Here is a 26,688-nt window from a genome sequence, read left to right as displayed (position 1 = left end):
TAATCAAATGGCATATTTTTCTGCGTCAACTGTGTTAGTGGCATAGCAAGTTTTGAGAAATCTTTCACAAATCTACGATAGTAACCTACAAGCCCTATAAAGCTTCTGATTTTCGACACATTGGTTGGTCTTGTCTGATCTACAATTGCTTCAATTTTCTATGGGTCCACGGATATGCCTTCTTTATTGATCACATGTCCCAGAAATGTCACACAAGCAAGCCATAATTCACATTTAGAAAGTTTTGTATACAGTTTATTTTCTCTAAAGATCTATAAGGTAATTCTTAGATGACGTTCATATTCTTTCTTACTTTTAGAATAGATCAGAATATCATCAATAAACACAACTATAAATTCATCAAGAAAATATTTGAACACCCTATTCATTAAATCCATGAATGCCGCATGTGCATTAGTTACCCCAAATGGCATTACCAAAAATTCATAGTGCCCGTATCTAGTTTTGAATGTAGTTTTCTCTATGTCTTCTGCCTTAACCTTTAACTGGTGATACTCGGATCTAAGGTCCATCTTAGAGAACACATGTGCTCCATGAAGTTGGTCAAACAGATCATCTATTCAGGGTAGTGGGTATTTGTTCTTCACAGTTACTTTGTTCAATTCACGGTAGTCTATGCATAACCTCATCTTTTTTTTAACAAATAAAACTAGAGCACCCTAAGGTGAAGTAGCCAGACGGATAAATTTCTTATCTAGCAAGTCTTGTAATTGAGTTTTCAATTCTTTTAGTTCAGAGGTTGACATTCGGTATAGGGTTTTTGAAATTGGTTGTGTTCCAGGTACAACATTGATAGTAAATTCAATTTCTTTATCAATTAGATCTCCAGGTAGTTCATTGGGAAACACATCAGGAAACTCGTTAACTACAGGGATGTTTTCGACATTAGCATTATCAGCATTCATGTTCAAAACACAACATAGATAACCTCGACAACCTTTTCGTTACAATTTACTAGCTTTCATAAAAGAGATCAAATACAGTGAAGGAACTACCCTATTCCCAACAAATACAAATTCAAGTAACTCCGGAGGTCGAAATACAACAGATTTATTCATACAATCAATAGTAGCATAATACTTGGTCAACCAATCCATGCCTAATATACAATCAAAATGATCAATGCTTAAAGGCAGCAAATCAACGTACAATGTCACATCACCAATCATTATATCACATATCGGATAAACATGTGCACATATCATAGAACTTCCAGATGATGTAGACACAGATAGCAAGCAGTTCATAGGTTCTAAAGGTCTAGTTAATTTTCGAGAAAAAGCATACGATACAAATGAATTCGTGGAACCAGAATCTATCAACACATAGGCATTCTAAGCACAGATAGAGATTATACTTGACACCACTGATTCAATATTTTGTACATTGCCAAGCACAAGTGTGAACACTCTACATTGTCTCAAAGGTTCTCTTCCCACATTAGTTCTCACATTTTTTCTTGATCTAGAAGCAGATCCTGCTGAACTAGCTATGGGACGGTGGACATTTTCTGACCCAATTGGACAATCTTTTATCATGTGGCCCATCTTGCCACACCAGAAGCAAGTACCAGATACTCGATGACAGACCCCTCTATGTCTCTTTTCACATTGAGCACAAACAGGCACAAACCCATTACTTTGGCTTGAACTGCTAGTAGATCACGTTTTTTTGTTTCTTATTCGTAGCAAATGAACGGCCCTTCTTGAAACCAAATCTAGTTCTTTTACCTCTCAATTCAGTTGTTGGGGCTTTTGTCTGTTTCAGTGCAGCCAAATTGGCTTCAGCCATTAAGGCTCTATCAAGCACATCCACGTAGTTGAGTAGTTTTAATACACTGACCCTATTACACACTTTCAAAGTCAAGCCTCCTTCAAATTTTTGGGCCTTTTTGTAGTTTGAATCCACTGTGTGAGGGGCAAATCGAGCTAGTTCAGTGAATTTAGCTTTATACTCTGCTACGGACATATTGCCTTGTTTGAGTTCCTGAAATTCAGACACTTTTCTATCCCGATAGCATTGAGGGAAATATTTTTCATAGAAAATTTCTCTAAATTGGCTCCAAGTCATAGACCTATTGTCATTTCAGATGAGCATCCACCAATGTCCAGCCTCTTCTTTGAGGGTATAAGTGGCCAATAGAACTTTCTAAGTTTTAGAACAAGAGAATACTTCAAACATCTTTTCTATTTCTAATATCTATGTCTCGGCTTTTAACGGCTCAATGCCACCCAAAAAGGCTGGCGGCTTCATCTTTGTGAATTTCTGAGTCAAGCTAATAATATCTTTGTTTTTTGGTATAATTTGGACAAGAGAGAGCGGAGGAGACATAAGTTGTTGTCCTTGTTGCTGCATCATTGACGCTGTTAAGGCTTCAAGCATCTGTTCCATTCGACTCATTTGGCCCTCAGAGGATTCGGTTGTACCATCACTTCTTGTATTTTCCATTTGCTGTAGGTAAACAGAGCACTTATAAACATAGGCAAATAATTCTTTTCACAATGTTTGGAGTATTCAGCTCCAGTTCATTATTTTCACTTTCACACGTTAATGTTTAGATTTAGTTTTCACATTTACAGAAATTAGCACACACAATCACATATGCAGATGTAATGTCCCTAATTCTTTTCTAGGACATCCTATAGCTCACATGGACTCGTGTGTGCAGTATAACATGTGCTCTGATACAACTCTGTCATAACCCAAACCTGCCCCTATAGGTTTAGCGTTGTAACCAGCCAGTAATCCTTGGATTACCAAAGGCCTCTGTGCAGAGTAACATAGAATTAAGGGGCTAGCGGAAGCAGATAGATAAAATATACATAGTCCAATGAGCTGTGCAGACATACATGAGACAGATAATTTAAAACTTTATAAACACACGCACACACATGTGATGTCATACATACATTAGTCGTACATCACTCTTATACACAGATAAACCAAAAGTGGGACATAGTCCAATGTACAGATAAACATAAACTTGTCTATATTCTAAAGAAAACAAAGTCTTAAAAATTAGTTCATAAAACTAGACCATTTGACTCATTCTGGAACCTCCTCGAGAGGCCCACAGGTTGGCCGATAAAATGGAATTCTAAGCGATCATCACTGAGCCTGGCGATGTGTCTGATCACCTACATACATAAATAATATAATGAGTGGAAGCCCAACGAATAATAACAAGGTAAAGGGTTTAATGAAGATTGTCCATATAATTATAGAAATCAGAATTCAGTAGTTAACAGAAATGGATTTTATATTCATGTTTAGAAATCAAAGTTGATAACAGAAATAAATTCAGAATCATATTCATAATCAGAATTTGCAATTAATCATACGTATACATTCCTTAGCACTAGCAGAAACAGTTGACCTATAAAGGGATGGCCATGAAGGCATACAGTTGACTCACGTGCACAGAGACGATACAGTTGACTCATGAGACGTACAGTTAGCCCATAAATAGGATATATATAAAAAGATCCATAATAGTTGGCTCATGAGATGTACAATTGGCCCATAGTTGGGACGTAATAGAACAGATAATAGATGTCATTTGAAGCTAATGAGGCCACAAATATATTTCAGAAACATTGGACAACCATTTATTCGTACAGAAAATAACAGTTCAAAAAACAAAGTATCATATCATTCAGAGAATACTTATAAATTGAACATAGCTTTACAAAGTTATTAGTCATAGATGGCTCCAATAATAGATAGACAGAACGGACAACCGGATAGCTTATGCCGCGTGACCTACATAACATAACACATACACATATTAAAACACACACATTCAGATAGTAATCAATTTATTTCATTTATTCTTAGCGTATTTCTAGCCTTTGTCCTCATTACCATGCTTAATTAGGGCTTAGGAATGTCTAAGATGCAATGAGGATGCCAAAATGTGATTTAAAACACTTGGTCAAATTTGTTGAAAACAGGGTCTTCGCTTGAGCGTAGCTTCCTTCTCTCGAGCAGAGGGTCAAAAATAAGGGTGATCGCTCGAGCGCGACTTTCGTCGCTCGAGCGCTCTGTAAATTCTGCAAAAGTACTGGTTGCTTGATTTTTCCGCTCGACGCACGCTCGACGGTTGCTCGAGCGTGAGACTGGGGTCTTCACTCGAGTGCAACTCTGGTAGCTCGGGCGGTTTGCAAAACTTGTAAACTTCTGGGAGCATGCATTTTACGATTGAGGCAACTTTTCAATGCTTGAGCAAAAGTGCAAAACAAAGAGTGGTCTCTCAAGCGCAAGTTCTATTGCTCGAGCGGAAAAACAAAATTTTGAAATTTTCAGATTTGCTTCCAAGCTTCAAAACACGAATTCAAAGTTACAAAACACATCTCTTGGGCTCAAAACTTGAGAAAACATGTCTAACCTCATGGTACTTCATGATTTGAATGTCATTTTGCAAAATCACGCCCAAGAGCAAGTGAATTCCTCCAAAGTAAACCTTAAACTTTTGAAAACATAACATGCATGCAATGACTTGGATACAAAGCTTTCAAAACATGAATTGATAAAGTGTTTCATGTAAAATCATAGTGAGCTTTTAAGACATAGCAAAGGTAGGCATTTTCATGTAAGAATTTATGTAAATAGGACTCAAAAATCATGAATTACGCATGCAATGCATGGATTGATCTCAATTCTTGATCTTAAGCTCAATTCTTGTTCTTAATCTCTAACTTCTCTTGAATTTAAGTGTAAGCACGTCAAACACAAAGCTTAAAGATTGAATTTCTTACCTAAGGTTCTTAATCCCTTGAATCCAAGTGAGTTCTTGCTCAATTCCTCCAATCCCTTTAATTCTCTAGCAATTTCCTTCATTTCTCTAGCAAACTCCCCTTAATGGAGCTCACACTTCCTCCTCTCTCTCTCTCTCTCTCTCTCTCACATTTTACTCTTCAAAGATGAGGGGTTGAGAGTGTAAAGTGTATAAAAGGTGTTGGGAGTGGCCTTATATAGGCCCATTAATGAGTCTTAATTAAGCTTAGCTTAAGTTCACTAATTTACATTATTTGATTCTAATTAATTGATTTTGAATCGAATTTAAATTGAACCTACTATAAAATACTAAAAATTTCAAATAACACATATTCTAAGTCAATTTTGTGATCGAATGCCAATAAAACCTTCAATTCGCAGAACAAAACAGAAACAAAAATAGATATTTCTACGATAAATAGATAGAAACACAAATAATGCCATACACATGCAATTAATTCAGAATTTTATCTTAATTACTTATTAGGCATCTTTAATCAAAGATTAGTAGCTAAACACAAGTCGGGATTATTATATGAGTAATTTGCCTAATTATTTATTTCTAACAAGTTATAACCAAAAGTTATACCACATAATTGGACACATGCTCCTAAAATAATTGAAAATAATAATTATAAACAACTTATATAAGTTGTACCAAACAACCTCATAGCTATTTTCTACCAAGGATAGAGCTACATGGGGTCCGAGGAGCACGTGCCCCCCTAATTTTTTAAAAATTACACTTTTACCTCAAAATATTTATATCTCATCTTTCGTTTCACTTTTTTTTTTTAATAATTTTTTTACAATTATGGGACATTTATTTATAAATCTCTCTTTACCTACTTATATTGTACTTAGTTCAAATTATTTTTTCATATTCCAATAAGTCCTATTAGTGACATAGTTACTAAAATACCCTTAATAATAATGTTAACATTGACAATGTGAATGTTCCGTAAAGTGAATATTTACACTGTCAAATTTATTTAATGTTAATGTTCATATCACCAAATTGGTAAGGGTTGAAAAAATATTTATAAGGGTAAAATTGTTTATAAAATACCTTACATATGAATATTAGGATTTGATGGATCAAATATCTAAAATAATAGTACTTACTGGAATATAAGAATATCTTATGAATGAATTGAGATACAAGCATTTGAAAGAGGATTTTCCAATATAATTTTTGGGTAAATTGCATATACCCCCCTCGAGATTTAGCAAAATTACAGATACCCCCTGAGGTTTGAGAAATTACAGATACCCTCTTGAAGGTCCTATTTGCATAACAAATTAGGGGGCAAATTGTTATGAAAATATAAACCTCAGGGGACAATTTGTTATGAAAATATAAACCTCAGGGGGTATCTATAATTTCTGAAACCTCAGGGAGGTATCTGTAATTTAGCTAAATCTTGAGGGAGGTATATGTAATTTGCCCTAAATTTTCGTATAATTTACCACTATAAATGTTTAATTTTATCAAAAAATTCTTTTATAATGATTTCTATCTCTCTTATTTCTCTTATGTTTTTCTCCACATCTATTTTCTTCTTCTTTTCTTTTCTTTTTATTTTTATTTTTGTATGCATGTTATTACATTTTAAATTGTGATTATCATCATATTTAGTACCTAAAATAGCAAATAAAAAGAGTTTCGATTAATTAAAACATATTTGAGGTACATAATTTTGACATCACATTAATCTTTGGTCATTCTATCACCAAATAAAAATTAGATTTAATTAAGTTTTATAATTAATATCGCCAAATATTAACAATGTCTCCATAAATTAAAATTCTAATTCCGCTACTACCTTCTACCCTCTCCATACACGTACTAATCTCGTTGTGAAAATTGTGTTCTTGCAATATAAAGAGGGTTGTACGAGCAAAGATCCTCTAGAGTAATTTTTCTCTAAAGTTTCCTAAAGTGCTACATTGTGTGGTTGAGATTTACTGGCAAATCACATCAATTTTTCTGATGTGACTTGCCAGTAAATCTCAACCACACAATATAGCACTCTAGGAAACTTTAGGAAAATTTCACTCTAGAGGATCCTTGGTGGGGTTTTGTACGGTGTCAGCTTGCTGTCTTAAGTACGAGAAGTTTTTTTTCCCATAGAAGGAGATAATAGAATTGCCTGAAACAAGTTGTAACGTTACTTTCTTTAAAATGATACCAAGTTGTTATTTTTAAAAACCAAATGGTAACTATTTGAACAGGATGTGACTGTTAAAAAAAATGAATAAATTGCAAATACACTTTATGAGGTTTGCTTAAAATACAGATTGTGCCTTATGATTTGAAAAATTACAAATGCTCCTGTATCAAAAAATTTTATTTAACAGAATTAACTAAAAAAATAAAATTCATAATTGCTCTCTTATACAATAATAAAATTACCTAAATTATTAATTGTAACATATTTTTAACATCATTAAAAACAGTTAATTGACTTGATGATTTATTAATAAAATGGGCGATTTGTTATGAAATTAGAAATCTCAAGAGGTGGAATGTAATTTTCAAAACCACAAGGGGCAATTCGTATTTTAATCAAATCTCAGGGAGTGTATTTGTAATTTACCCAAAAAAAATATACAAAAAAGAAGATATGTAATATGACTTAAAAAAGATAAAAATATGGGCTCAAATAGTGCACCCCAAACAACCTCTACATTTTGACAATTCGATCTCACCTTGTTAAGGAAAAGACGAGACGTGAAAAATTAAAATTGAACAAACACCAGCAAATAAAAAGAATTTATGTGGTTTTAATTATAAATCTACAGTCACAAGTGAAGAATGGCAAAATAATTTTACTAAGAATGTAAAAATTATAATCAATGATCTCTCTCTCAACACCTCTTTTAAAAAAAGTTTCATAAACCCTAAAACTTCTAAATAACTTAACTACAATGAAGTTATAAATGGGTGGCTTAGAGCTAAGAAGAAAGGTATAATCCTGAAATTGGATTTTGAGAAAGCCTGTGATTCATTAAATTGGGAATTTTTGCTATCAATGTTGGATAATTTTGGTTTTGGGGCAAGATGGGTTAGGTGGATGGAGACTTGTATTACTACAACTAAGGTGTCTATTTTGCTCAATGGTTCTCCCACTGAAGAGTTTCAACCACAGAAACGGTTAAGGCAGGGGAACTCTTTATCTCCTTTTTTTGTTTATTATTGCAACTGAAGGTCTTAATCTCTTATTGAAGATGGCCATAGAGAGGGGTCTGCTTAAAGGTGCTACTATTGGCTTTGATCAATTGGGAATTTCACATCTTCAATTTGTAGATTACACCATCATTTTTGTGAAGGTGCTAAGGAGGAAGTTCTGAACATAAAGAGAGTATTGAGGTGCTTTGAGGTGATGTCTGGATTAAAAATCAATTATCACAAAAGCTTTGTCTGTGGGGTAGGCTATCAATAAGACCAAACTAAGGACTTTGCTAAGGTTTTCAATTGTTTGTCAAAGAAGTTGCCATTTAATTTTTTAGGCTTGCCTTTAGGGGCTAATCTCAGAAGGAAGAGTACATGACTCCCAGTTGTGGATAAGGTCTAGAAGAAGCTCTCTTCTTGAAAGAGAAAGTTGTTTTCTTTGGCTGGAAGATTGACACTGATCAAATTAGCCTTATCCAATTTACCAATCTATTTTTAAAATGCCAAAGGGGGTTGTTAAGACTGTAACTAAACTTCAGTCCAATTTTCTATGGGAAGGGAGTGAAATTAACAGGAAAGTGCACCTGGTCAAATGGAAGGAGGTCACTAAAAGCAAGAGTCAAGGAGGTTTGGGTGTGAGGAACTTAGGTGAGGTTAATACATGTTAGTTACTAAAGTGGTGGTGGAGGTATTCTAGTGAGGATAAGGCTATATGGAAATCGATGGTGTGTTCTAGGTGTGGCAGAATTGGTGGGGCTTGGATTCTTTTAGTGAATCAGTTAGTGGGGGCATCCATATTACACAGATCACTGAGGCTAACCAGCAACTGGGTAAGCTTTTTGAAGGCCAGGTTAAAATCATTGTTGGCAATAGGAAGAGAATTCAGTTCTATCATGATGCTTGGTTAAGTAATAGAGGTTTGAAAACTGAATTTCCTAGACTATTCAGCCTATCCACAAAGAATGAGGAGTCTCTACAGCAAATCAGTATAAAGAAAAGTATCTTAGGGGGGTGGCAGCTCCAATTTACAAGGCATCTATTAGCTTGGGAAGAGGAGGAGTTACAGAGGCTGATTGGAATGTTGGAGTTATCTCCAAACCTCAGAGTTGGTCTTGAGGACTCTTGCTCTTAGGTAGTAGAGAGCTTAGGGCAGTTCATAGTCTCTTCTGTGAGGAGGTGGTGGAATGCAGGTAGAGGGCCAGGTATGGCAGTATCACCTGGGGTGTGGGTGAACTTAGCTTCTCCAAAAATGCAATTTTTTTGTTGGTTGGCTTGGCGTGGCAGGGTTAAAACCTCAACCTTCCTACAAAGGATTGAGGTCCTTGATGTAAGTGCTAATAACCTGTGTGTTTTCTGTCAAATTGAGGTGGAGTCTGTTGATCATATGCTTCTGTACTATCCTCTGGTTTGGAAGTGCTAGTCTTACATGGTAAATTGGTGGGATCAGGTTTGGGCTATACCAGGTTCAGTTGCAAGCTTGCTGCATATTGGTGGTTTGGTGGTAAGTTCAAGTCATGGACTTGTAAAGTCTGGCAGATCATCCCCTTTGTTGTCTTATGGTCTGTCTAGAAATTGAGGAATGAATGTTTGTTTAAGGGTGCTCATCCTGATATTCAAGTTTTATGTGAAAAGATTAAAGTGCAGATTGCTTTGTGGTCCAAATGGCATTTGAAGGTGGATTATTCAGTTCATGACATTGTATCCAATCACCACAAGATTAAGTTGACTTTCTGAGTTTTCAGTTGTACAGAGGTGGTCTGGTTTTGTGTATCATTGGCTTTTGGCCTTTTCCTGTGGTTGGTTTCTTGCCAACTGCTGGGGTGTATGCTAGCATCAGTTTCGGTTCCACTCTTGATGTCCACTACGTAGGAATCAAGTTGTAGCCCCGTGTTTCTGTTAGCTCTATCCTCTCCTCTTTATTGATGTATCTACATACTTTGTATGCTCCTTTTCATCAATATAGTTTTCTTTGCTGATAAAAAAGAAAAAAAAATTGAAAAAGGGTTCGATCAAAATATTTTCAAATACAAATGTCAGTTAATAAATGAATTATAATAAATAATTAATATTATATAAATTAAATTCAAAATACACCCACAACACACCTATTTGGGTTATGTTCTCCAACATAAAGGATCCATTTGAAGCTAAGAAAGCATTCAAGTCAACAATCAATTTCAAATCTAAAATAACCCTCCAAATATTGAGGCCAATTTTCTACAAATATACACACTATCAAATGCCGTAGTGGTCTCATTCATCTTGAAGTCAATGTGGTCAAACAAAATTGTAGTGTTTGGATGTTCTAAATAAGTGTATTTTTTGACTTTTTATGGAATATGGGTTAGGTTTGAAGTGATATGGTAGAGAGGTGATGTGACTTAAATGAGATGATGTGACTTTTAACTTTTTGACTTTTTTAGGGAATGCCAAACCTAACCTAAATTATATCCATGAAGCCAAAGAAGCATTCTCTACTTCCAAAGTAGAAGCATATGTTAGGGAAAATATGTGATTCCCTACAAGTAAATTAATCAATAGGAATAAAAACTAATGCGGAAAAATTAAATCAAAGACAACACAAGAATTTTTACGTGGTTCCCTCAATGTAAGGTACGTCCACGGGATCGAAATCCGATTCCACTATCAACCATATAAGTTTCCAAACGATTACAAACGAGACACGAATGGTCTCACAAAACCACCCTTAGGTGAATTTCAAATAATCACAAATAAACAAGAGGAAAGACCTCACCAAATAGATGAACCAAAATCTTCAGAACCAGAGTTGAGGAAGACCCAAAATAATGAACCAAATTAGTCACACAATGACTGCCGAAAATAAACCCATAGAATTAAATTCCACCAAGCTTTGAATTCACCAATTGAATTGCCTGGCCAGCACAATTCCCTCACAGAAGGATATAAATATTATATATGAAATTGATAGCCAAGCACAATTCCCTCACAGAAGAATTCACTGCTGCCGCTGCACTTTGATTGGGAAAAACAATACCAAATATATATTGTGAATCTATGGGTTTTTTTTATCAAAACCTTAGTTGTTTCCAAACTGAATTGGGTTTCCTAAATTAGATATAATATATAAAATATATTATACTTAAACCAAATCAAATTAAAATTCTTTAACAAACCAATTGGGGCTCAAACTCCAATAAGGAGGTATATTCCAACAATTCTCCCCCTACCGACTTAGGTGGAGACATCAACCATACCCGCCAAAGTTTGACACTTTAAATGTTTGTCCCTCGACAAAGTCTTAGTCAACATATCCGAAATATTATCATCTATGTGAACCTTTTCGAGTTGTAATAATTTCGAATCCAACACATCGCGAATCTAGTGGTATCTCACATCAATGTGTTTCGATCTCGAATGAAAAGTAGAATTTTTACTCAAGTGAATAGCACTTTGACTATCACAATAAAGCACATACTTTTCTTGCTTCAAACCCAACTCTTGCAAAAATTTCTTCAACCATAACTCTTCTTTACAAGCTTCCGTAATGGCAATAAATTTAGCTTCGGTAGTTGCGAGAGCAACACATTTTTGTAATTTAGATTGCCATGTCACAGCTCCCTCTGCAAATGTCATCAAATACCCCGAAGTAGATTTCCTAGAATCAACATCACCAGCCATGTCAGAATCTATGAACCCATCAAGCATCGGCTTACCATCCCCAAAACACAAACACACCTTCAAAGTCCCTTGAAGAACCTTAGAATCCATTTTACTGCTGCCCAATGTTCTTTACCCGGATTAGAAAGAAACCGACTCACCACACCAACGGTGTGAGCAATATTCGGCCTTGTACAAACCATGGCGTACATTAAAGAACCAACTGCTGAAGCATAAGGAACTTTCAACATCTCTTCCTTGTCTTTCTCACTTGTAGGACATTGATTCGAACTAAACTTGAAGTGACCCGAAAGTGGACAACCAACCGGCTTTACTTTATTCATGTTGAACCTCTCAAGAACTTTCTTAATGTAGCTTTCTTGAGACAACCAAATCAGTCCCTCTTTGTGATCACGAACAATTTTCATACAAAGTATTTGCTTTGCTGGTCCCAAATCTTTCATAGCAAAAGACTAACTCTATCTTCAACTTGTTAATCATGGTAGAATATTGACCCACAATTAACATGTCATCAACATAAAGTAAAAGAATAATAAATTTACCATCTGGGAAATTTTTCACAAACACACAATGGTCCAAAGTGGTTTTTGAAAAACCATTATTCATCATGAAAGAGTCAAATTTTTTATACCATTGTCGCGGGGCTTGATTGAGACTTTTCTTCAATTTGCAAACAAATTTCTCTTTCACTTTCTCTACAAAACCTTCTGGTTGCTTCATGTAAATTTCTTCTTCAAGGTCACTATAAAGAAATGCGGTCTTCACATCAAGTTGCTCAACTTTAAGGTTCATACTTGCAGCCATGCCAAGTACAACCCGAGTAGAAGACATTTTTACAACCAGCGAGAAAATCTCATCAAAGTTAATGCTTTTCTTTTGCCCAAAGCCTTTCACAACAAGACGTGCCTTGTACCTCAAATTCTTGTTATCATTCTTCAATTTGAAAACTCATTTATTTTTCAGAATTTTCCTCCCCTTAAGCAACTTCACTAAATCATAGGTGTGATTTTCAAGTAAGGAGTTCATCTCCTCTTCCATGGCCTTTTTCCAATCACCTTTGTTTGCATGCTCAATTGCTTCTTGGTAGCTCTCAGGCTCCCCTCGATCGGAAATCAACACAAATTCATTGGGAGGATATTTTCTTGAAGGTTGTTGGTCCCTTGTAAATTTCCTCAACTCAAGTTGTGGTGGCGGTTCTTGAGTTGGATGCTCTTCCTCAATTTCTAGCTCAACTTCAGTAGGATTAGCATCATCCTCTACATCTTCAATAGGTGGCTACACATCTCCCCCATTTTCATCATCAACTGAAGATGAAGGAGATTGATTTATGTCAATGAGATCACTAGTTTTTGGCTCTGGTTGATCACCTTTGCCAAAGCCTTCAATTGTTTGGTCTTCAAGAGACACAACATCACGGCTTCGAACAACTTTCTTATCGACCGGATCCCACAATCTATAACCAAACTCGTCACGCCCATAGCCAAGAAAAATGCATTGTCTTGACTTGTTATCAAACTTGGACCTCTCATCCTTTGGAATGTGAACAAAAGCTCAGCAACCAAACACTCTCAAGGGCTCATAAGACACATCTTTACCGGTCCAAACTCTTTCAGGAACATCACCATTCAAACGATAGGAAGGAGACAAATTGATCACGTTAACTGCTGTCTTCATTGCCTCACCCCAAAAGGATCTTGGTAATTTAGCTTGTGAAAGCAAACACCTTGTTCTTTCCATAATGGTGCGGTTCATCTTCTCGGCAACGCCATTTCGTTGAGGAGTCTTCTTAACTGTCTTTGGGTGCCAACTACCTTGGCTACGACAATACTCATCAAATGGCCCAATGTATTCACCACCATTGTCTGATCGGATACACTTCAATTTCTGCCCTGTTTCTCTTTCAACGATGGCCTGAAAATGCTTAAATACTTCTAGAACTTGATCTTTAGTTTTTAGTAAAAAAGCCCAAACTTTCCTTGAATAATCATCAATGAAAGTAACAAAATAAAGTGCACCACTATGTGTTCTAACTTTCAAAGGATCACAAACATCCGAATGAATCAACTCCAAAACATTTTCTTTTCTAGAAGTAACATTTTTCTGAAAAGAAACTCTATGTTATACTCTATGTTATTTACCCGCCAAACAATGAACACAAGTTTAAAAATGTGTACCTTTCAAACCGGGTAGAAGCTCTTTTTTGAACAAAACTTGTAGCCCCTTTTCACTCATATGGCCAAGCCGCTTGTGTTACAATTCGTAGAAGTATCATCTTCAAGTGCGTTGATAACACCTTTACAAATATTTCCTTACATCGAGTAAAGTGTATGAGTCTTTTTGCACTTAGCCACCACTAAAGAACCTTTTGTGAGCTTCCATATTCCATCACCAAATTTGTTGTTGTGGCCTTCATCATCTAGCTTCCCAGTAGAGATCAAATTGAGGCAAATGTCGGGAACATGCCTCACATCTTTAAGTAACAACTTGCGCCCAAATTTGTTTCCAAGCAAACATCGCCCATGCCAATAATCTTGGACAAACCTTTATTACCCATTTGAACAGAACCATAATCTCCTTTGGTGTAAGTAGTGAAGAAATTAACTCGAGAAGTCACATGAAAAGAAGCACCGGAATCAATCACCCAATTGCTCTCTTGGCCCACAAAATTGATACAATCATCTTTATAAACGATCATGAGATCATCGATACTAACTACCGTTGTGTCATCTTGCTTCTTATCCACACTTTTGTCACGCATTTTCTCTTTGTTCTTGAGCTTTCAGCATTCCCGCTTCATGTGCCATTTCTCATGGCAATAATAACACTCGATGTCTTTCTTTGAAAAAGAACTATCTTTTGATTTGTCACGGCTTTGATCACGGCAATGAGGAGTCTTACTCCTCCCGCTTGTTTTGCTTCGGCCTCTCACAACAAATGCTTTTAAACGAGAAGAATCCGCTGATTTTGTTCTAGTTTCTTCATTCAACAGGCTACTAGTGACTTGGCCCATTGTGACAACTCCATCGGGCGCCGAATTACTAACTGTTACAACTAAAGTCTCTCAATTTTCGGGCAAAGAACTAGGTAGCATCAAAGCCTGCAACTCATCATCAAAAATAATTTTCATAGAAGCAAGTTGGTTAACAATACTCTTTATTTCATTTAGATGTTCCGGAATAGGGCTGGCCTCTTTATATTTTAAATTAACCAACTTACGAAGCAAAAAGGATTTATTTGTGGCTGATTTTCTATCATAAAGACTCTCTAATTTTTTTCATAAATCATGTGCCGAAGTTTCAGTAGCAACATGATGAAACACATTGTCATCAATCTATTGACAGATAACACCAACGACTTTTCAATTAAGCCTATTACATTCATCATCTTTCATACCCCCGGGTTTGCCACTTTCACCCTCAATGGGTCCATACAAATCTTTATAAAATAATAGATCCTCTATTTTAGTTTTCGAAGTTACCTAATTACTTCCATTGATTTACACAAATAAATAAACTCAAATAAACTGTATGCTCTGATACCAGTTGTTAGGGAAAATATGTGATTCCCCACAAGTAAATCAATCAATGAGAATAAAAACTAATGCGGAAAAATTAAATCAAAGGCAACACAAGAATTTTTACGTGGTTCCCTTAATATAAGGTACGTCCACGGGATCGAAATCCGATTCCACTATCAACCAAATAAGTTTCCAAACGATTACAAACGAGACACGAATGGTCTCACAAAATCACCCTTAGGTGAATTCCAAATAATCACAAATCAACAAGAGGAAAGACCTCACCAAATAGATAAATCAAAATCTTCACAACCAAAGTTGAAGAAAACCTAAAATAACGAATCAAATTAGTTACACAATGACTGCCGAAAAATAGAATTAAATTCCACCAAGCTTTGAATTCACCAATTGAATTGCCTAGTCAGCACAATTTCCTCACATAATGATATATATATTATACATGAAATTGATAGCCAAGCACAATTCCCTCACAGAAGAATTCACTGTTTCCGCTGCACCTTGATTGGGAAAAACAATACCAAATATATATATTGTGAATTTAGGGGGTTTTTTTATCAAAATTTTAGTTGTTTCCAAACTAAATTGGATTTCTTAAATTAAATATAATATATAAAATATATTATACCTAAACCAAACCAAATTAAAATTCTTTAATAAACCAATTGAGTCTTAAACTCCAACAAAGAAGTATATCCCAACAGCATATGCATGGATGATTATTGGGTTAATATATTACACACAATAAGTGTGTTTAATTGGTTGAAAAAATGGGTTAGTTTCATGTAATCTTAGGAGAATCAATTGCGAAGGTTCAACTTGGTTTTTTTTTTTTTTTTTTTTTTTTTTTAGAAGTGATATTCTTTTAGAATTTTTATACAAAATTATATACTAGCATTGACATTTTGGTGAAGGAAAAATATATTTGTAGTTCCTAGTGTTAATTTGATCGCTATAATTTTTATTATATCACTCTTGTCATTTAAATTTTTATATTTGTCAAATTAGTCTAATTAATTATATCTGCTAAGAAATTAGACAAAAATCAAAACCAAAATGGACCCTTCAAAAGAAATATGCCATTTCAAATTGAACGTCAACTCTTCAATTACTTTAAAAAAAGTAAATATATTATTTTACACTTTGATTTCAATCTAATTTTTAAAAGACATTATCAATTGAACTAAACTAACATAAGATAAACAAATTTAAAGATAAAATTGATACACATGATAAATTATAGATGCTACGGTATAAATTGATCACAACTCAACCATATCATTTTGTATAAATTTTTTTATATTTATTTGTCATTAGTCGTGGTTTTGGTATGGAGGTGGAAAGATCTTTTGGAAACTAGGGATTAGATTTCTTGAAACACTTGATTAATCCATTTTTTGTCAGCTGTAATTGTACTTTAGTGCCTTAAACAAATAAAATTAGAAAAAATATATATTACAAGGCATGTCTGGTGGAAGTTAGATGCTGTGCAATTTCATCGCGTGTATTACATTGGGAAAGGACATTATTCATTTGATTTGTCACATTAATTAGGGATTCGAATATGGGATGTTTGTTTTTATTGTGGCAAAAATATATTAATTTTTTATCTATTAATTTTTTTAATTAGTTATGTTTATTGGAATTTTAAAATTTGGTTGAATTTCTTGTATACTATATTTTTAGTGGAAACACCCTTGAAATGGTTGCATCCTCTGTCCAAGGCAATGGTTTGACTGCAATGTGACAATGTGCGTCCATATGTATAGAATAGAAACATAGAACAGTGGTGATAGATCCCACTAAAAATGAACCACTAAGCCAGTTCTAATGAGCTGGCAGTCCAGAAAATAAAAAAAACAAAAAAAACAAAAAGCAAAACATCAAATCAATTAGGGGCACAGTGTTTTTAGAGCTATTAGAGCTCATTGTTTTAGTGGTCTCAAATAATTTTCAACATAGAAATATTGTTGACAAAATAATTAATAAGTCATATTTTGCGCTTAATATTACTATCTTTCTAACAAGTTTTAATATAAATAATTAAATTTTATTTTTTTATGATATATTTTCAAAATATTCATTGCTCCATAACAGGGATTAAAGTCAAACTGTTTTTGACTTGTTTTGTTTTGTTTTCTTCTTTCTTAGGCCAATAACATATTGAAATAAATTTTTACTAGAGATATAAGAGTACAAGTTTGATAAAAGGATTTTGCACTTTTTTGTTTTTTTTTACTAAAATTTTTATCAAATTTAAATTTAATGTAAGATTAGAGATGCTCTAATCCAATACATTTATTATTTTATATTATCATGTCGTATTCATATGTCCTGTCAATAAATTTTATTTTTAGTTGAAAATGTCAAGTGTATGAAAAAGTTTTAAAAAAATCTACAAATTAAATTTAGTGAAATTAATATCTACTGAATGAAATTATTCATAAAAATATTTGATTTTAACTAAATTTAATTTTTTTTTTTTTTATAATTTATGAGTGTGAGATAGTGGGAGATAGACTTTTACTGGTACATAAATAATAGGAGTATATGTTAAATTACTAATTTTTCTATCATTACACATATGAATATCGTCTCACATGAGTGTACAGCTAATGTATGAAGTTGGTAGAAAATTTAATAATCATATTTTAGTTTGGAAAACTATTGACAATCTTTTTATATTTTTTATTTTTTTTTACCTATAAGATTTAATTTCAACTCAAAATGAGACCTTTGCCATACCAAGGCCTAAAGCAAGTGCTTCACTTACAGCCCCCTTGAGTCGGCCCTATTCCATAATAGTGGATATTATCTCAATTTTATCTCTCATTTAATATAAACAACAATTTCATAAATATTTATTTGTAATATAAGTAAAATAATATTTTTTTAATTATAAAAATTATGATATTGTATTAAAAAAATTATAAATCACAATGAAAAAATTATCAATAAGTTGTGATGATACTGAGAGCTCCAAATGGAACGGGTCGGGTTGATCCACGCTTCCCAAAGCAGTGTCCGATTGTCGAGCTCGCAGAGAAACTTGCACAAGAGTTCAACGGGGAACGGGGAGTCCCCCAACGAACCCTTCGACGAGCAAGTTAGAGAAGTGAGAGTGATGGAATGTAGAGATAAAATGGTGATGAGGAACTTAACCTTTTCTTTGTCTTAGAAGCCTAATTATATCATTTGCTCATCATTTCCTTGTCCACTCCGAGTTGTCATGTTGGCCGAAAGTCTATGTTCTAGCTTGCCTTGTTCGTGGTGAGGCTGTTCTGTTCCGACGTGAAGGGTTATCGTAATAAATGCTGCAGGGAAACTCATTAATAGCTAATGTGTGGTGCAATAACTCTGCAGGATCTTTGTCTGTTGATGTGGCTGGTTCTTCACTTGCCAAGTATTTAGATGTCATTAGTGCTTGGTGTAACATTGGGTTCCAAGGATGTTGGGCTTTAGTATTATGAATCATGGATTGAGCCTTAACTGGTGGGCCATATCCTTTATGGGCTCACCCATGTCAGTAATCCCCCATTCCCAAGTGCAGCTTCAATCCAACGAAGGGAATAAGGAAGAAGACAGGAGTGGTGAGAGGTCGATAGAGTGAAGACTGACTGGGAGGTGGACCGACCGCGAGGGGTGACCGAGTGAAGAGGCTGACTGTGAGGAGTGCCGACTGCGAAGGGTGACTGAGTGGAAGGCTGACCGGGAGGAGGGCCGACCGCGAGGGGTGGCCGAGTGGAAGGGCCGACCGTGAGAAGGACCGATCGCGAAGTGTAACTGAGTGGAGGAACCGACTGTGAGGAGGGCCGACCATGAAGGGTGACCGAGTGGAGGGACCGACCGTGAGAAGGGCCGACCGCGAAGGGTGACCGAGTGAGAAGGGGAAATGGCGGTGCGCAGGGCTCGAGGAGCGGCGAGGCATGTGGTGAAGTGAAGTGCAATAAACAAAGAAGGGAAAGAGAGTAGTGGATCGTGGTCGTACACATGGCATAATCCTTTAATGAGGGAGGTGACGCATTAGTAAGAAGTGAAGAGACAGGGTGACATAGGGCAGGGAAAATGCGAGAGTTTTTCGAAAATTTTCAAACTGGCGAAATAAAATCTTGACCCTTGGAATATAGGCAAGCCGTGGGCATTTGGAGTTATTCACTTTACCTACTTTATCGCAACAAACCAAAACATCCCTCAAGTGAACTCATTTGTCTCGTGCGACACGCCTATGCAACACTTTGCGAACTTCCTTATGCCAGCATCCGAAGCAATACGCAGACACGTAGGAGAAATGGCCCAAGAGGAAGTGCTAGCCGCAACGCTTGATTTGTTAGGTGATGACGGCGTGGTGGAGTTGGCAGAACAGTGTCGGGTGGAGCGAAGAGAGGTATGGGGAGCTAGTCAAACGGTGCGGGCTCGTCCTACGATGATGATCGCAGCCACGAGGCCTATTAGCTAAGTGAAGCCGGACCACTAGCACACCAAGCCAGACAGATCCACATTTATGGCAGAGGAGTTGGAGGGGGTACGGAAGAAGTACCAAATTCCCTCGAAAATAGGGTTGAGGCTGCCTACGTCCAAGGAGAGGGCGTCAGATGTGTGGCCAGACGAATTTAGTCTTTACAAGGAAGTGCTGAGGGGGGGTTTGAGGCTACCACTCCCTCAAATAGTGGTGGATGTGCTTAACAGGTTAGAAGTGGTGCTAGGGCAGTTGATGCCGAACGCTTGGAAGATATTAATGGCTTGTGCGAGCGCCTGGTAGTAGGCGACCGGAGGGGCAGCCATGACGGTGGAGGAATTCTTCTCTTGCTACAAGGCCTCCGATCAACAGGAGACGTGGGTGATGTTGCAGGTAGTAGCGGGGCAGGGTCTAGTAGCGGGCTTCCCGTCCTCGGTGAAAGGGTGGAGAACGAGATGGTTTTTTGTATCAGCAAACGGGGGAAGGGGAGTTCGCACAACATGGAAGGTCCCAACAAAATCGGTTGAGCCAAAGTTAGATGTGGCGGCCGAAGACCAGGTGAAAAAGGTGAGGCAGTGGAGGAAGGAGAAGAGGGTGGGATGGGATGAGCTGGTCCTTCCATCAACGTTGTTTGCCTTAAACTTGGGACCACAGCCGTCGGAGGAGGACCCGGCGAGGAAAGAATTGGAGGCGCGAAGGAAGGAGGAGGAGGAGGAGGAGGAGGAGGGTAGGAGATTGTTCGCCAGAGTGGATAAATATAAGGAGACACAATTGGGGCCTACCTCTAAGCTGGTGACAAGGGAGCGGGTTCGACCGCGTCCCAAGCCGTTAGGCGACAAACACTTAACTGGCTTTGCCCCACTGCCGCCCCCAGTAGACCTGTTGAAGGAGAGGGGTAAGCAGGAGGTGGATACGGTTTTGAAGAATTCAAGGAAGAAGAGGGGGGCGTGGAGGGGGGAAAGACACCTCTGCCATGAAAAAGATGAAAGTTTGGGAGAAGGCTACCTCTATGGTGGAGAAGATGAAGAAAGGAAGCGTGGAGGCAGCTGCAGAAGGGGAAACCGCCCAAGTGTCAAAGGAGGGCATGGGTCCGAACACCCAAGTACCGAGCAAACACTTGGGCCCAAGTGTCCAGATTGCGACGACGGTGGTACCTGCCCCAGAAATAACCCCCAGTCCCAGTGAAGGAAAGATTTGGATCAAAAAACCAAAGGCGAATGCCGCGCTGGCGACCGCGTTGTACCACACGCGTGAGCTAGCTAGTCGCTCGGTAGAAGAAGAAGAAGCAAAGGTCATGGCCGACCGATTTGTTAGAGTGGTGGAGGATGCGGCCGTTCGGTCAATGGCAAGGTTGACAGAGGCTGACCTCCTGAGGGGGTTTTACTCAGCCCAGATGGAGGCTGTGACCCTAGCGACTGCCTTGATGAACAAAGCAGCGCGCTCAAAAATGGAGGTAGAGCTGCTGAGGGTCCAGCTGGAAGAGGCAAAATCACAGTTCCAGAACCTAGGGGTGGAGACAGCGGGGTGAAGGAAGGCCGCTCGGAGTGCGTGCGCCAAGGGGTTAGAGTATGCACAAAGGGCAAAGAACATTGAGGTGTTAGCAGTGGTGTAGAGTTACTCGGCAAAATGAGCTAGTGCCGAGCTCCTCGCCACCAAGTCAGAGCTGGAAGCGGAGCGCCACAAGGCGATATTGCTTGAGTTCGAGTTGGTGGGCAAGAAGAGGAAACTAGAGGAAGTTCAGCAAGCTTGCACCACTGCCAACGAGAGGTGGAAAGAGGCCATGACCAATAACGAAGACCTGTGGGATCAGGCGGTGAAAGACAAAGAAGAGGCCGAGAATCGGATTGTGGTGTTAGAGAAGGCCCGGGCGGAAGAGAGGGCGAAATTGGCATCTAAGAGGGCAACGTACCCCGACCTATGCATGGCGGCCGTAGAGTAATTCAAGGGGTCCACTGACTTCCAGATGGCCACAGATACCGCCATCGCCAGCAGCCTGGCTAAGGAGAGGAGCGGCGGTGCTAGGCCATCGGGAGCAGCTGCTGAAGGTAGAAGCGAAGAAGAAGTTATCCAGAGCTTCCCGCGGTCAGACTTCTACAAGCATGAAATGAGCGAGTTCTGGGACAGCGGCTGGATGACCTTCAAACATAAGGCGCAAGAGCTGTTCCCAGACTTGGATTTCAGCTTGGTGAAAGTAGGTGCAGACGATGTCGCCTAGACCCCCCTGGACGAAGGTATTGAAGATGAGGACCTTGCCACTAGTGAGGAGGAGTGAACTGTGCAACTGAATGTAAAAATTTTACTTTTGTTGTTTTGTTTTATGTTGGTGTTTTTTTATTTTTTTTTAAAAAAAAATTTATGTGTAATTTCTGCAGCAAATTGTATGTAACTGTAAGTTTGTAAATAAAATAACGAGCTTTCCTTTGTATTATTGTTGTCCTTATTTCTTTTGAGTTATAAATTGGAATAATGGGAATGGCTGAGCCGAATTCAATGAAAAATGGTTGTGAAAATAAGACTTGTGCGTGGATTGTGAAGCTTGTAAGTAGATTGTAATGTAAAAAGTTTAGAAATGGGCAGCCAGCCTTACTTGTGAGGAAACCATGATGCAAAGAACGTTAAAAATGGGCATACATAAAAATGTGAAAAATGTTAAAAAATGAAAGATTGGCGTGGACGACTATGGACCTGGATTTTAACTAAGTTAAAAATGTAAAATTAAGAATGTAAAAATTGTTAAAAAATGTTGTAATATAGACCTGGATTTTAACTAAGTATGGAAACCGCGCTGTAACATTAAAGTATGAAAATGGACCGGCCGAATTCTTCATTTGAGTTCTGAGTAAGACTGGGAAAGCTCTACCATGTTGAAGCTTCAATTGACTCAATTTGGTCGAGCTCTTCGTGCTCAGTCTGGCTGAGGCGTAATTAACTCAGTCTGGCTGAGGCTTTAACTAACTCAGTCTGGCTGAGGCTTAATTAACTTAGTCTGGCTGAGCTCTTCGTACTCTGTCTGGTTGAGACGTAATTAACTCAGTCTGGCTGAGCTCTTTGTGCTCAGTCTAGCTGAGGCTTAATTAACTCAGACTGGCTGAGACTTCAAGTAACTTAGTTTAATAAGTCGTTATTGAAACACAACGCAGATAACAGAGGTATAAAATCATTGTCATTTAAGGCATAGCCTATTGATCACAAATTTACACCATGTGTGAAAAGGAAAAAAACAACCAAATGTGTAGATTGTCTAAAAGAACATACAACAATTGATCAATACAAAAGTAAGACATGACACTTTACTGGAAATAACGTTTCAAGTGCCCGGCGTTCTATGGGTGGGGGAGGTCTCGGCCTTCCACATCCTGGAGTCGGTAAGTGCCCGGGCGAGGTCTGGCCTTAACAACGTAAGGTCCTTTCCACTTGGCTACCAACTTGCCTTCGGTAGCATTTTTGGTGGCGAGAATTGCTTTGCACAAAACTAGGTCCCCAACGGTGAACTCCCTAGGTCAGATTTTGCAGTTGTAGTGTGTTCTCATTTTCTGTTGATATGAGGCCCGTCTGACAACAGTGGTCTCTTGGAGCTCTTCAATCAGGTCTAAGTCAGCCCGACGCAATTCTTTGATTAGTTCTGGATTCGGGTGCAAAACCCTCGGGGTTGGCAGGGCGATTTCTACTGGGATGACTGCCTCAGCGCCGTATGTTAAGCAAAAGGGGTCTCCCCAGTAGGGGTTCGGGCGGTAGTGCCATAGGCCTAGAGTACATGTAGTAATTCCTCAGCCCAAAGTCCCTTAGCGGCTTCCAACTTAGTTTTGATAATCTTCAAGAGAGAACGGTTGGTAACCTCTACTTGCTCATTGGCTTGGGGATGACCTGGGGAAAAGAAACATGGCCGAATGTGAAGCTCTGCACAGAATTTCCTGAACTTGGTATTGTCGAATTGCCTGCCGTTGTCTGAGACGATGGCTTAAGGGATTCCAAATCGGGATACGATCGCCTGCCAGATGAATCTGGTTGTGTTCCGTTCGGTGATTGTGGCGAGGGGGTTCCGCTTCCACCCATTTAGTGAAGTAATTAATGGCGACAATAGCAAAGTTGGTTTGGCCCTTACCGGTGGGCAATGGACCAACTAAGTCAATCTCTCATTTGGCGAATGGGTAGGGACTACAAAGTGTGATCAGTTCTGTAGGAGGAGCATGGGAGATGTTGGTAAAGCGTTGGCATTTATCACATTTAAGCATGAATTCAGTGGCATACTAGTTGAGAGTAGGCCAGAAGTAACCGGTGCGAAGTATTTTATGGGCTAGTGACTAGGCACCCGAATAATTACCACATACGCCCTCGTGGACTTCCCTCATCACATAGGTCGCTTGAGCAGGATTGAGGCATCTAAGGTATGGTCGTGAAAATCCACGTTTGTATAGGAGGCCACTAATGAGGATGTAATTGAACGACCAGGCCCTAACTTTGGCGCCCTGCTGTTTGTCGTCTGGCAACTCCTCACTTGTCAAAAATAGAAGGATGTCCGTCGCCCATGGGATAAATTTTGGAAGAAGTGGACCTCCTACTGGTTTAGCGCAATTGCCGGGTGGGCCAGGTATTTAAGGCGGACACCACGGCTGAGGTTTGACTGGTCAACTGAAGCTAATTGATCCATTTCATCTGCCTTGGAGTTTTCTGGCCAAGGTATGTTTTTGATGTGGAAAGTGTTGAAAAGGCGAACAAGGGGGAGTGCAATATCCCTATAAGCTCACATTGTGTCTTCCTTTGGGTCGAATTCCCCCGTAATTTGTCCGACGATCAGTTGAGAATCACTGAACACCTGGATATGGCTTACACCAATGTCTCTGGCGAAGCGAAGACCTGTTATCAAGGCCTCATATTCGGCCTCATTATTGCTTGTGTCGAACAAGAAACAGAAAGCACACTTAAAATAACCACGATTGGGGGCGGTGAGGATGAGACCAGCCCCACTACCTTCTTTGCGGGATGATCCATCGATATTGAGGGTCCAAGAGTGGGGATATTCTGCCTTGGTATTGAATTGCCTGGGCGGGGGGGCCGTTGTTAGAGTCAGATTGGTGAATTCCAAGATAAAATTGGCGACAGCCTGTCCTTTGATCGCTGTTCAAGGTCGGTAGGAGATTTCAAATTGGCTGAGCTCGACAAACCATTGCATAAGTCTGCCGAATAACTCTGGTTGCTGCATTATCTTCTTCAAAGGTTGGTTAGTGAGGACCACTATGGAGTGGGCTTGGAAGCAAGGTCGAAGTCGTCTTGAGGCTATGACCAAGGCCAGGGCCATTTTTTCAAGCAATGGGTAGTTCTGTTCTGCTTCCCTGAGAGCCCGGCTAATGTAATAAACCGAACGCTGGACTGAATCATCCTTCCTGATGAGGGTCGCACTAACTGCGGTGGTCGATATGGCTAAGTAGAGAAAAAGGGCTCACCTATGAGTGCTTGAGAGAGTAGGGGGTTTGGCCATGCACTGCTTCAATTGTTGAGAGGCCTATTTGGATTCGGTCATCCATTCAAAAGCCTGCCGAAGGACTTTAAAAAATTGGAGGCACTTGTTTGTTGCACTGGAAATAAAACGGTTGACGGCGGCGACTCTGCCAGTAAGCCTTTGAACCTCTTTAACCGTTTTGGGTGACCGCATTTCTATTAGGGCCTTGATCTTTTCGGGGTTGGCCTCGATACCCTGTTGATTGACCATGAAACCCAAGAATTTTCCAGATCCGACGCCGAAGGCACATTTCTCCAGATTCAGCTTCATTTGATACTTACGTAGGGTGTCGAAGGTCTCCCACAAGTCACCAAATGATCAGATGAGAGTTTGCTTTTGACAAGCATGTCATCGACGTACACTTCCATGTTCCGACCTATTTGGTGATGAAAAATGGCATTGACTAATCGTTGGTAAGTTGCTCCGGCATTTTTTAACCCAAATGGTAGGACACGATAGTGGTAGGTTCCCCAGTTAGTGATGAAGGAGGTGTGTTCCCGGTCAGACGGGTGCATCAAAATTTGATTGTAGCTATAGAAAGCGTCCATGAAACTGAGCATTTGATGTCCAGCCGTGGCGTCGACAAGCAGATCTATGCGAGAAATGGGATAACTATCTTTGGGGCAAGATGCGCTACTTCTGGCGGAAGGGTCGGAAATGGGGCTCGCTGCTAAGACGATGAGTGATGAAGGAGGGATTGATACCCAGCATGTCGAAATGGGTCCAGGCAAACACATCGTTGTGTTCGGTCATGAGGGTTGTAAGGTCGGCCTTGGCTTGGAGGGATAGTTGGCTGCCGATCTTGGCTGTTTTTGTTGGGTTGGCGGGATCGATGGGGATTTCAACAAGTTCTTCCACTGGTTCCCCTCTGACTAACTCGTCTTCGTCTCTGACGTCGAGTCCTTCGATAATCATAGTCTCCTTCAGCTTGACCTCTTTGAGTGACGTGATGTAGCATTCTCTGGCCACAGTCTGCTCTCCCCTCACGATGCCGACTCCAAGGTCAGTAAAAAGTTTCATAGCCAGATGGTACATGGATGTGACGGCTTGAAAAGCGTCAAGGGCGGTGCGGCCGAGGATGATGTTATAAGCAGAGGGACAGTCAACGACGAGGAAAGTGAGTAACTTGGTGGTCTGCTGTGGATACTCTCTGATGGTGATATGGATGTCGATGAAGCCTATGGAGGTCACTCTATCCCTAGTGAAACCGACCAATGGGGTTTGGAGAGGGGACAAACTTTCTTCTCCGACCTTGAGTTGGCGATAGGCGTTTAGAAAGATGATGTTTGAAGAGCTACCGTTTTCGACAAGCACCCGTCTGACTTTGTAATTGGACAGGAGAGCGGAGATGACGAGGGGGTCATCATGGGGGCAACAAATGCCTATGCAATCGGCCTCCGTAAAGGTGATGGGCTCCATCCACTGCTTGGGGTGTTTGAAGGGGTGGTCCAATGTCACGACTTCTTTATTGGAGCCCTGTTGATTTTTCTGAGTTCTACTCGTTGGGCCGAACGGGATGGTCGTCTACATGCAAGCCCGCCAGCAATAACTCTGATCTCTTCAACTGG

Source organism: Camellia sinensis, chromosome 2, assembly GCF_055761805.1.
Source record: "Camellia sinensis isolate YWXY chromosome 2, ASM5576180v1, whole genome shotgun sequence".
Taxonomy (NCBI): Eukaryota; Viridiplantae; Streptophyta; class Magnoliopsida; order Ericales; family Theaceae; genus Camellia; species Camellia sinensis.
Note: the sequence above shows the minus strand (reverse complement) of the source record.